The sequence below is a fragment of the Hippopotamus amphibius genome, chromosome 4 (assembly GCF_030028045.1).
Source record: "Hippopotamus amphibius kiboko isolate mHipAmp2 chromosome 4, mHipAmp2.hap2, whole genome shotgun sequence".
In the NCBI taxonomy this organism is placed as follows: domain Eukaryota; kingdom Metazoa; phylum Chordata; class Mammalia; order Artiodactyla; family Hippopotamidae; genus Hippopotamus; species Hippopotamus amphibius.
The window spans coordinates 62,344,442-62,356,656 of NC_080189.1; the positions used below are offsets into that span (position 1 = coordinate 62,344,442).

Sequence of the window (12,215 nt, forward strand, 5' to 3'; positions counted from 1 at the left end):
GGAGCCTGGTTATTTACAGCTCACGGGGATAAACCCGTAGATTAATGGGGGGGCCTGCTTTTGAATTTTTGTCATTATGATTCATCTCTTCAGGGAATTAGCCTTACAAGTAAGTAAGTAGTCATTCGTTTCTAATCTTCAGTCATGGGAAGTGTTTTATATTGTAAAAACTGGAACCATATTAGGTACTAATTTACTAGCAGACCTATTATTTTTTGGTCTAAAGACATATTTTGAGAGCTATGAATATGGAAATATCAGTTTTTTAATATAAGTATATCCAATTTTGCTGACTATTAATTTTAACCAGTTTTAGCAGATAATTTTTGTGTTTGTTGAACTTAAATTTGTGCTACAAAAATTATTTTTAAATTTGCATTTTTTGTTAGCCTCTTTACTGAAGTGTATTTGACATACAATATTATATTAGTTTCATGTGTACAACATAGTGATTCAACATTTGTATGCACTGCAAAATGATGACCACAATAAGTCTAGTTACCATCTGTCACTATACAAAGTTAATACAGTATTATTGACTGTATTCTCCATGATGTACTTTACATTCTCATGACTTATTTTGTAACTGGAAGTTTGTATTTGTATAACTGAAATTTGCATTTATTTTTGGTCCCCAAGACTGAGAAATATGTTTATTTATTTAGTTCACTAGCCTAAAAATAACAAAATACAAAAACAAGCCAATAAAAAACTCACCACAAAACCACAATTCCATTTGTGTATTTGTCTTGAGTGACAACTAATTCACATATGCATATGGAGACACATATAAAATAATAACTAACAGATGGTATAGCTGCAAAGTAGGATTTATAAAGATTATTATCAGCTGGTGGTACTGAGATACTACTGTGGTTGTACTGACAGAAGACACAAAAATTACTTACAATAATAAACTGTGACACTAATATCCCCCCAACTTCTGTTAACCAAAGTAGCTTATTGCATATTTAATATAAATTTTTAAATGAAGATCTAAAATAATCTTACAGCCAATTTGAACTAGGAAATTTAATAGACAGCAGTTGCAAAAACAGTAAGGTGGTAGAACAACAACAAAGTGTTTGCTAAGATTGTTAAGTGCCTAATATCAGAATCCCTGGAAAGTATAGTAAAGATTTGGGTGATTTTGTTTATTCATGTCATTTGAAGCACACATCTCAATCTAGTACACAGTATTTGTAATTTCTTATTTGCATATTTGTAAATTGTTGCGTTACATGTAAAATTCATAGTTCAGTAATTTAGGGAACAAAAATAGATTTTTTGAAAAAGGTGTAGAAGGAACACATATTAATGAAATGTTTACCTTACTTTTAATGTGTTTTTGTACTTCCTTTATGTCTTTTAACAAAGCTATAGGAACCTTCAGACTCTGTAGGGATGAATTTCCTTGTTCTTTTCTTTTAGATAGGCATTAAAATGAATGAAAATATCCTTGAACTTTGTAAGTTCCATATGATGTAGACTTTGGTTAGCACTCCTTAAAAGGGAATATAAGATTATCCTATTAAAGACTGAATTCTGTGTAGAAAAGAATTGAGGTTGGGTGGTACAGGAGAAAGGGGACGCCAGTGATTCTCAAGAATAGTTTCAAAAACAGCAAACATTCATCCACTTGGTGTCAGGATTTTGGTCTTAAGAATTTTTTCACATAACATGGTGTATAAGTTTATCAATTGAAGGTATGGGTGATCTTGGGTGGCCTCTGCCTTGCAGCGGCTCGAAGCAGGATTTCAGTTCCCGCCACAGAGTGAGGTGGGCAGCGGCAGTGAGAGCGCTGAGTCCTCGCCACCGGACCACCCGTGGCCAGTGACGAGGCCCCGGCTCGTCAGCTGTGTAGAAATGAATTTCCACAGAGATGTGGCAAGTGAAGCAAGTAAAGTGTTTATTAGGAGGAAAAGGGGTACAGCATGTGTGGATAGACACACGGGCGGGCTCAGAGAGAGAGTCGCGCCCTCGTGGTAGTTTGAACCACTTTCATGGGTCATTTCTTCCAGGCCTCCTTTGACCAGTCATCTTGCTTTGCCTGGTTCTGAGTCTGTATTTGGTATATGTCAGGGTCCTCCCCTGCGTGCGTGCACATCTCTTAGCCACGACGGATTCTAGCCAAGAGGCCTATAGGTGGGTGATATCACTTACTATGGGGTGGCGCCCCCTCCCTTTTTGACCTCCAAAGAGCCTTTCTGTGCATGTGTAGTCAGGGAGGTCTCCTCGACTTCAAGAATGAGGAATATGTGATCTTTTATCTCTTATCTAGGCAGGACCCAGCCTCCTCCATCATCCTGCTTTTATGGAGTTTCTGCTGTTACAGAGTTTCTGTTCACATGGGAGACTGTTTGGCCAGGGGCCCATCTATCTCCTGCCTCATGGGGGTTGTAAAGATGATTATGAAACTGTTAATTCTCACAAGATATTCATAGTCTAAATACAGGTATAATGGGAATTGCTATTGAAGGCACTTTAAATTGGTACAACTGGGACTTCCCTAGTGGCGCAGTGGTTAATAATCCGCCTGCCAATGCAGGGGACGCAGGTTCGAGCCCTGGTCTGGGAAGATCCCACGTGTCACGGAGCAACTAAGCCAGTGTGCCACAACTACTGAGCCTGTGCTCTAGAGCCTGCGAGCCACAACTTTGTCTATAATGAGTATATCTTGTATTTTAAATGATAATTTGAAAGTGAGGATTTTGCTTAACAGAATGACTATTTTGGATGGCAGTAAAAATGACAGAACAGTCTACTGAGGATGATCTCCAGGAGACATGTAGGTGCTTTCCTGCCTTGACTTATTTAAGTTTAAGGTCTCTTAATTAGTTGATCACAGAGCATCACATCTGATCACTGTTTGTCAAAACATCTGTCTTCTCACCTAGGGGCCTTTCCAGCAGGAAGAAGAGTAAGGTGACTTGGAAGTTATTCTTCACATATCATTGGAAATCACACAGCCCAGACTTTTCTTATTGATATACCTGACAGTGTCATTGTATCAGTTATAAAGTCATATTCCCACCCCTCCAAAAGGTTGTGGGTTACTGGTTTGAACCTGTATTTGTCTACAAATCTTGTTTTTTCCTCTATGTCTGTGATTCTGAGACTCTTAGTTTGAAGATACTAATTTCTCCCTTTATAAAAGTTAGTTTATGAGAATATAATTTTATCCAAGATGAGTACAAGGATCTTTGTTTTTTGTTTCTCCTAATATAGAACCATTTCAAATTTCTGATTTACTGAGAAATGAAGCACAGTTGGATTATTGCACTGTTTATATCATTTAAATGGTAAATTAAATTCTTTGATGTGTTTATCCTCCTATGCAAGATACCTTTTGGGAAAAAGATTTTGTAGAGTACATCTCTCCAATCTTTATTTTCACTTGAATTACTGGGCCATATAATATAGAAGAAAGTACATTTTTGCTGGATTTCTCTGCTCACCAAGTGTTTGATCTAGGACAAGTTGCTAAGCTTCTCTTCAATTTCAATTCTTAGTCAATGAAGTAGGGGGATTAGATGCAGTGTCTGAGATCTTTTCCTCCCCACAAGTCCTGGCTCTTTACCTCTTTGGAAAGTGAATTGGAATTTTGCCACCAAATGCCAACCTTTATACTGCTACTTTGATTGAAGGGGGGAGGGGGGGAATCTGCTGCATAATGAAGATTTTAGGTATTGATTAATCAGGCTTTCATGCTTGTTAGGAAGAAATTGTCCAAAAGTCCTTGCAGGTAAACTGTCAGACTGTAAAAACCATTTCCAAGATCCTTGCTCTTGCTTACAAAGTCTGTTTGGGAAAAGGATAAATTTGGCCACCGGTAAAGAATAATTAAAATACTTTATTATTGTTTCTTTAAATTTATAAACATCTTACTTTTATATCTGATGATCAGATTAGCTCGGGATGTTGATAGCTCAAAACATTGGCAAGTTGAGTTCATTTCAGGCATGCTTATGAGAGTTTGTAAAGATCTTTTCCATAACTTCAAATTTATATATTTTTGTCACCACTCATCTTTGTCCTAGTTTCAGAACTGCTGGAAAAAATTAGAATTGAGAGGTCCTAATTCTGGTATTTTCTGATTTCCATTGGGGTTAACTAGCACACTGAAACATAATGTTCATTCATCCTAGCCAGAAAAGGCCAAACTACATGAGGTGTATGAGAGCTGCCCCTGTTTCCATCCAAAATGCACATATGGTGTGGCTAAGCCAGCAGTGAGAGTTTTACGCAATGTTTCTGCTCATGTACACAGTCTGTTGCTCAGCACCAATTATTCCCTGCCAGAAACCTGCGAACCTGCTGCTTTTGTAGCTCTGCTTCATGAAGCTAGGTAGCTTAAAGTGACCACAATGATATTTATTTAACTTTAGCAATCTTAGTTTGTTAAAGTTATGTAACTTTAACCACCCGCCTCATCTGTTGATTCACTGCAGTTGATTGCAATTAGAATCAAAGAATGGGAGGGAACCTGTAATTGCGTTGCACGGAGCTACATTAGATCCAGTATCTGTTTTTATTGTATGTGTTTAGAAGGAGGAACTACAATGTGGAAATGCCGCTGTTTGCTTAGCAAATCTAGCGTTCTGTCTCCAATTTAGAAATTATTTTAAAAACCATAGAGAATATTCTTTTTATCTGTTGGTAGTCATTTTCTTGTCATTTTTCCAGTTTTCACTTTTTTAGTTTTAAACACCGCAGAATCAGCAGGGTGAGAGGTCCATGTTGGGAGAACAACTGTTCCCTTTTTCCCACAACCATCTTTTTTCTAATCCCCTGTTTTTTCATTAGTATCAAATGGTCCTTATTTTTTCCTTCTTTGGTTTGTGTTACTGTTGTAATTTCTTGTGACTCTATAGAGAGTTTAAGTTAAAGCACAACCATATTTATGTTGTCTTCACACACAACTGGAGACTCTTTTTTGCAGGACAAATTTCATCTGACTCTTTATGCAGTGGGAAAACTGGCACGCAGGTAATGTACCTAGCCTAATTGGCATTTCCTGACTATTCCACTTTGTACTTTACTGACCATTCTTGTGAATATGCGTATGAGAGTGCACCAGTGCGAATACATAGAAAAAAATTACACCTTAGTTAAACTCAGCTAAATTTACATAGATTTCACATTTCTTTCCAGACCTAACAGGCCCCATTTTTTACTGTGCCTCCATTTTTGGTTTTTGTTTTCAGTGAACTCCTTTGTTCATCCTGCTCTGCTCAATAATTGATATTAATTTCTACCTGTTCAAGGACTGTTCAGTGTCCACTTTTGGAATGTCATATTCCTAGGTATATGCCTTTCACTCATTGCCTTTTAAATTAGTTAAGAAATCATTATAGGTGTGAATTCATAAATTTTCTCTAACACTAGTTATATAATAGAAAGTGTGTATACTAGAACTTCCTAATGTAAAAGCAAGAAGCCATAATTTTTTAAAGTAATGCAACCCGCATTTTCTCTGCCTTTTTATGCCTTTTCCTCCTTGGAGAAGGAGAAAAGATTGGCATATAAGTACTGCACCTAAGAGCACAGTGCCAGTGGACTGAAGTACCATTTACATAATAATAAAAAGCCCCTGAAAACTTTCTCAGAACTTCTGAACTGAAAAGAGTCAGTAAACTGTTGCATAATCCTACTTCTTAAGTTGGTTTCGGTTGGAGAATAATTTCAAGAACATGCTGTCTCTTTGTTCATGTAGATATTCTGGGATTTATTACTAGATCAAGCTGGCCCATTGGAGAGCTGTATATTCCTATCTAGTTGCCTCAGTCCTGCACAGATTGCCTTCCCTGAACTGTTTTTCAGCTTGATTGAATAACTCTCTGAGAAACTGTTGTGTGGAATACACTGTGACATTTATTATGGAGGAGTTATCGAGACGTTGTCTGCTCTGTTACATCGTTTCTCTGTGTGAAGTCCCACTTAGGTCTCCTGATTTCTTATTGCTTTTATGCTAACAGAAAATATTTTGTTTCTCCTGAGGTGGTAATATTTTTTTCTCATGGCCATTGTGAATTTTGTACCTAGTCATTTTTTTCCGTTTTCCTTTGTCAGGAGGAAGCTCAGACCTAAATTTACAGCTCAGTTTTCGTATTTGTTTAGGATCCCATAGGATATATATCTGCTTGCTTTATTTTCCTCTTATCTCATGCGCCTGTTTTATATTTTTCCTGTTTATGATTTTTAAATTTACTGTGAATTTTCTTGTTGGCTGCTTCAGATTCACTGTGAAGAGGAAAGAGTTAAACTATGCATTCGTATGTATATTTATGTAATACTTACATGTAAACTTATATAAATCAAGTCTGTATTTAAAGTGGGTTTTTTAAATAGGTTATAAGAGATATACACAACTTCCAATTTTAATTATCTCTCACTCTTTTAAAAAATTACGTGTGACAAAATCATGAGTTTTTTTTTTTTTACTGTGAGAATGTGTGTGGCATTGGACACCTTTCCTTACTTTCTCCCATGCCTCAGTCTCACACACTCATTTCCAGTTTGACGTGATTTCTTCCGGGTCCTTGTTGACTGGAGGCCCCAGGTAGAAGGAGCCTCCTTTCCAGCTTGTCAGCCGTGTCCAGCTGCGTTCAGGCCAAGTGTACCTCAGGCGCATGCAGCTCTCACCCTGGCCACATCAGCCACTTCGTGGTCTCCTGCTACACACTGTTTTTTCGTGCTCTAGATATACTTTTTAGGTGGTTCCCCAGTTGAATTATAGATATCAGTACGGATGACCTAGGAAAAGTGACTGCTTAGTTTAGAGAGACATTATCTTGGGAGTCATGGTTCCTCACATGCAGTAGCATGGTTAGCTGCCATGATGTGAACTTCATCATCAGATAGACATGGAGCTACGACCTTGGTTCGCCATGTATCACTATGATACCTTTGATAGCCTGTCAGATCTTCATGTCCGTTTGCTGTAAAATGAGAATGACACTACTTATTTTGCAAGGTTACTGTAAGAATTAAATGAGTCAATAAGTAATATTCATTTATATGTCTATATACACAGTATCTGACATACTGGACACTCAATAAGAGTTTCTTTTTAAATTGGAAGAAAATTATCGTTGATGCCTTGATACTTATGCCAAAGTAGGATTGAAGGAAATCCCTAAATTTAGGAAATTCCTTAATCACTTAGGAATTGTGCTCAGAAGAGAGTTTCAGAGACCTGAAAGGCAGTGGCTTCAATTTAGGACTTTATTTTTCCCACATAATGAGAAGTGAGGTAGAAGGTGGTGGAAGCATTGTTTCAGGGGCTCAAGTATGTCAAGGCTGATGTTTTATGAATCTTGATATTTTCCTCATAGCTGCAGGAGAGCTATTGCAACTCCAGCCATCATACCTGCTTTCCAGGAAGTTGGAAAAAGGAAGACAGCTGAAGGAGAATAAAAATACCTATGTCTAGAAACTTTCCAAATAATCTCTAACAGAGTTTTATTGGCTCTATTGTGGCACACACTAGGTTACCTCTAGTGACAAGGGACCCTAGGAAATGTTTTTTGCCTAGTACTTTACTACCCTCAGCAAAATCAGGGTCCAGTAATAAGGAAGAAAGGGATGATAGATATTGGATAGATTGTAAGCAGTCTGTGACATAGATACCATCCCGTTTTAATTTTAGAAGCTTCATTTTTGCCAACAATAGACATGGGGAAGTAGAGAGAAACACCCATTGGTGATAACTGGATTCTATTTGGAAGCAGAAGGGCTTTGAGTAGTCAAAGGGGGATGGGAAATAAAGAAGGATATTTGCTCATTTTTTGAATCTATGATAAGTTAGGCATGGTACTAGTAGGAAATTTACGTATATTATCTCATTATCTCAATTTTTTCCAATGAGATAGACTATGTTATCCAGATATCTTAAAGAAGAGGCAGCCAAGGTTCAAGAACATCAGTTTACCAGTAACAGTAATGGAGCTGGAATTCGGACTTCCACCTGACTGAGCACTGCTTTGCACTGTGTTGCTTTCCTGCATAACTCGGCAGAAACCTACTATTGCACATTGCTTTTATTTTCCATAGTGCCTTATACTCCTGGGGCCCATAATAACTATATTTCATCTTAATTATTTGTGTATAGATCTAAAATGAGCACCCTATGAAGGATTGCTGCTGTGGTTGCTGAAGGTTGAGTAGATGAGGCAGCGAGGCACAGGTGGTGGTGCTTCCCTCTCACCATCACTCAGAGGCGGAGGCGGCTGCCTCTCTGTTTCTACCTCTGGAGTCAGTAGCAGCTAAGGACTGACGTTCTTTTCTCTCCTTTCTTTTCTTTCTTTTCCTTCCTTCCTTCCTTCCCTCCCTCCTTCCCTGCCTCCCTCCCACCTTTCTTCCCTCCTTTCCTCCCTTCTTCCCTCCTTCCTTCCTTCCTTCCTCATGCCGGTTCTTAGTTGCGGCAGGTGGGTTCCTTAGTTGCAGCTCGCCAAGGAGGCAGAGCAGCAGTGACCAATCTCAGGGAGCCAAAATCCAAAACTGAAAGTTGATAAAATGCTTGGCATGGAGACAGGTATCTTCTCAAGGTAAAAGCTAGGGAATTACTCTCAACTTCTTCCTCTTCCTCAAGCTCAACCCAGTTGATCACCAAGTCACTTTATTTCTACTTCACTTATCTGTCCTGTCCTCTCCCTCTCCACTCCAGCTGCAGGGGTTCAGACCTTACTGTCTCTCACATGGACTATTGCAGAGTTTCTGAAAAACCTCTGATCCCTATTCTTACTTTCATTCAGCCCATTCGCCACAGATCTGACCATGTAGTTGCCTTATTTTATTGGATGACATCGGGGGCTCTTAGCTTCTCCCAGGATAAAATCCAGTAACTTTTGTCTGGTGCGCCTGTTTCTTCATGATCTGGCCCTGCTCAGTGTATAAACATCCAGGTCTGTCCTGTGTCATTTTACAGTTTTTTACCATGCCATGAGCATATTCCTTTCTCCCGGAGATTATACATGCAGTTCTCTCTTTTCCTGGAGTGCTTTCTTTACCCCTTACACCTCGTGAACACTTTGAGTAGTTCCCAATCATCCTTCAAACTCCTGCTCAAATATCTTTCAACTCGGGTGCCATCTTTGTCTCCCTTAGGCAGCATAAAGTCCTCTCTTCTGCTCCCTCAGTACCTTTACATACCTGTGTTCTAGCTCCTTGGATGGTGACCCAGGAGCATCATGAACTAGGGATCCTGGTTGATTGAGCATGGTGTTCTCTGTGCCTAGCACCGTGCAGGGCATGTGTCAGGCACTCAGTAAATGTTTAATATTAGTTGCGTGCAAGAATGAACATTTAGATTAGACCAAAGACAGAATAGCTTGTTCAGCTCATTACCCTAGTGCTGCAACACTAACTTTGGACAAATTCCTTATTTTTTCAGTGCTGGATTCATGGGAGTGTATCTGTAAAATTACTCCATTTCTCCAAACTGAATTATTTACATCAGGTTCTGCCATAGTTTCTGTTGGTTTTTCAGGTTATCATTAATCATTCCCATTCGGCCAGCTCAGTGATGACTCGATTCCCAAATCCTAAAGAGGCTCTTAGTTCTATTATCTATTATGCCTTTCCTCAAAACTCAGTTGTGTTTTGGATGTTTCTCCTTTGTAGTGACTGTTTTGGCATCCATTCCTGACTGAAAACACATTTCAAATGATATTTTTTAAAGTGATTTAAAGTGTCTTTTCTCTTATTTTTAAGTAGTCATTCTTAAGTGTTTTTTGGTATGTGTTTAGCTTTCTTTAACTATTTAAAATAGTACAAGACTTTCTTGCATAGGAATTAAGAAGTTGGCAAAATAAGTACATGATAAGCATCTGAAACTTTTCTTCACACCATAGGTGTTGCTACTGCTTAAAATTTTAATTCCCAGTTTTTAATATATCAGTACTATTTACATTCAACAGTTTTTTGTATTGTGTCATATCTGACAAGTTACAGGTAATAACTGGAAGAATGTAACATTGTTGAAAGCTGCCATCTTCTCTGTCTTATTTATTGCTGAAACCCTAATGCCTAAAAACAGTACTTACATATAATAAGTGTCAAATAAATACTTGTTGAAGGAAGGAAAGAAGGAAGCAATGGGAGTAGCATTGCAGTTAGCCAGTGCCTGGGTAGCCTGTACCAGGGTGAACTTGCAAGTCCACAGTCAATGAAAGAGAATTTCAGCCTTTGTACACAGACCTACGAAGACCCTCAGAAATCACAGTTGTGCAAAAGGGCCACGGAATCAGAGCAGAAGGAGGTGCAGTATTGTTAGTTGGATAATGTCCATGGGTGTTACTGTTTTTTTAAACCTCCACCTCATGCCTATTGACATTGAGAACCGAAACCAGATTCTGTGCTTTCAGCTTCAACGGTTGTAGTTTTGCTCTGAAAGAAAAATGGATTCAGATTCTGGTGTAACCTTCTTTAGTCACCAGAAGATCTGATGAGTAACTTTGCATTTTTGTCACTGCATAACTAAAATAGATTAGTCTGTTAAATAGACAATCCCCTAGTTTCTTATCCGAGTCCATTTTGAACTATCAGACTATTTCAGTATTTCTTAAACACTTATTTGGGGCAAGGCTCTGTTAAACATTGTTCTCCATGTCTAAAAATGTTGGGGTTATTACTCTGTGGAAGATTTATGGTTAAAAAAAATTGTGTTACACATCTAAAAGCTCATCGTTGCAAGATCATGCAAGACAGTTGGCCATAACTGAACTCCAGGATTGGAGGCTATAACTGTCTCTCAGAGGCAGTCGTCCCTCAAGCAAATTTCGGGGTATCACACAGCTAACCATCAATGAAAGAAATGAATCAGCCGTACTACTGCTTTCCACAGTCGAGTGTTAAGGAGTTTTACTAATAAAGAAAGGTGGAGCTATAGGAGAGTGTGAGATCTGAGGATGATATGAGAATTATATAGATAAGTTATGGATAAAAGCAGAATATGAGAATGCTTAGTTTTTCTGACATATTTAAACATATTACTTAATCTCATTATAAGTGACTAAGAGGAATATTCTGTTTCTGTCTCAAGATCTTTTTAGGTGTTGATTGTAAAATGTATAATTCCACTAACTTTTTGGTTTCCAGTATATTGTCTGGAATTGTAAGTCGAGTCAAAACCCAAACTTGAAATTAAAATCTTCTAACAATAAATGTGAAAGAAGAAAAATATAAGCCGGCATTCATTTTTTAAAAAAATATTAAATATTTTACATTTTGAATATTCAGATTTGAGGACTAAATACTGGCACCTGTCACTTATTTTTCTACTAATGATCATCCCTGCCTCAGCTCTTGAAAATGGCTTGTTGAGTTTCGGTTTTGCATGCAAGCCCTTAAGCAGTCCTTTGTAGTTTCATAAGGGCCGAAGAGCTTGTTAGCCTGGAATTTAGTGTATTTTGGTACTCATTTGTTTTTAGTTATTCTTTTCTTGATTTTTTGGAACTCTTTTCATGAGGAAACTCCATGATTCTTACCAATTAGTCATAAACCAATTTGGATTTAGGAATTACATAATTTACTACTTTGGAACACTATTCTTTTTTTCGGGGGGGGGGGCACTATTTTATTCACGTGACAAAAGGTAAAGATGGGAAAATTTCGCTAAATGTTGGGTGATGTGGCCGATAATTAGATCCTCAGAGAAGAACTCAGACTCCTGAAGTTTGTAGCAGGATCAGAAATATGGCCAGGGAAAGCAAGTAGTTTAATAGATAGATACTTCTTATTAATGAAAATTAAGCGTGACCTCTTAGAATTCAATCCCTGTTTCTAGTGGTATAGCTTTTTTGTGTTTTTACTGTGTTCATTAACACAAAGAATAAGTACCCTCACTAGTAGCTTGAGATTTGACTCGCAGGAAAACATTAGGTAGTAATTAAGAACAAGGCCTTTTTTTTTTCCCTCCAAGTTGTGAAATTTTAACTACACTGCCTAATGTGGTCGCTACTTGCCACATGTAGCTGTTGAGCACTTGAAATGTGACTCCTAGTCTGAATTCAGATGTGCTATAAGTGTAAAATACATACTGGGTTTCAAAGACTTCGTATGAAACTAAGATTGTAAAATATTTCAGTGATATTATATGTGGATTACATGTTGCCACGATAATATTCTGGATATATTGAGTTAGAAAAAAAAAAAAAGTATTAAAATGAATTTCACTTGCTTCTTTTAACTTTCTTACTGTGGCTACTAGAAAA

At 37.8% G+C, this 12,215-nt stretch overlaps 1 protein-coding gene and 1 long non-coding RNA gene across 6 annotated transcripts in view; one reads left to right on the top strand and one right to left on the bottom strand.

Annotated features, from left to right (window-relative positions):
• Positions 1–12,215, top strand: part of UMAD1 (UBAP1-MVB12-associated (UMA) domain containing 1) — a 206,092-nt gene that overhangs the window by 137,349 nt on the left and 56,528 nt on the right. The gene's annotated exons all lie outside the window — the stretch shown is intronic.
• Positions 1–12,215, bottom strand: part of LOC130852345 (uncharacterized) — a 169,263-nt gene that overhangs the window by 5,142 nt on the left and 151,906 nt on the right. The window lies entirely within an intron of this gene.